The sequence below is a fragment of the Atta cephalotes genome (assembly GCF_000143395.1).
Source record: "Atta cephalotes unplaced genomic scaffold scaffold00023, whole genome shotgun sequence".
Taxonomy (NCBI): domain Eukaryota; kingdom Metazoa; phylum Arthropoda; class Insecta; order Hymenoptera; family Formicidae; genus Atta; species Atta cephalotes.
The window spans coordinates 3,823,077-3,824,301 of record NW_012130087.1 but is presented as its reverse complement, the minus strand read 5'-3'; positions in this window follow the sequence as shown (position 1 = coordinate 3,824,301).

Here is a 1,225-nt window from a genome sequence, read left to right as displayed (position 1 = left end):
AGAGAGAGAGAGAGAGAGACTGAAGAACAGGAGTACTTTGGTGTTTCTTCAGGTATTAATGTTTTTAAGATTTTTTTTAAGTATAATTTCTTAAATTTAATATCATATATAATATTTATTTTAATAGAATATCTATTTTGAGATAAAAATTTTTTATTGGATAAATATCAAAATTGCAAAAAATAGACAAGTGTCAATAAATAATAAATTTATGCTGATAATTTGTATCATAAAAATATAGTCTATAATTATTTAAAATTATCTCCTTTCAATGCTTATTTATAGAAATAATAGAAATTTATTTAGTATTATTTCATTTAGCATTCTCCAATCTATGTATAAAACATTAGTAAATTATATTTTTATATGCATAAAAATGGAGGATTTAACAACGAAAAAGTTCTTTCAAATGTAAGAGTTTGTAGATAATCTTTCTTTATCAGTTTAAAACAATTTAGTTTGTAAATTAATCTCCAAAAGGCAAATAGATAGTAAATTTCTTTTTTCCATTTAATTTCCATTTAATTTAATAATGGGTTTTATGCAGCTTATTAATTCAATTACTAAGATATTTAACATAAACAAAATATTTAATATGAAAATTCAGAAATTATGTATACAATTTAATGTCTAATTAAATTTTTATTAACAGAAATTATTTTTAAATTAATTGAAGAATTTATAGATGAAGTGTCTATAGAAATAGATTTTTTAGCACATGCTATGTAGTATATCAAATTTATCGCGACGCAATCCTGATAGACTGGGGAACTATTTCGAACCCCTTTCTTGATGTCGATCCAATCTTGATGACACGCGCTACTTTTCAGAGTATTTCTTGCTTTCTCTATGCCGCACCTTAAAACGAGGGGCGCATCAAGACCGTTAATGGTACCGTCTTTCTTGTTTCGGCTCCGTGAATAATCCGCATTGTAATGGCGGTTTTCGCGCCGTATCCGTTATTAGTCTCGTGCGGTTCCGACAAGTGATTATTAATGCTTCGAAGAAGAAAAGTACGTTCTCTCACTTTCTTTTATTTTTATTCATTTGAGATTGTAAGCGGCATCGTATACAAAATGTCCTAGATGTATCCATCTATCAATTTGTGGATTGAGAAGAGAAATAAATTTAAAAAAAAATTTGTAATAGATGTATGTGTGTGTGTGTGTGTGTGTGTGTGTGTGTGTGTGTGTGTGTGTGTGTGTGTGTGTGTGTGCGCGCGCGC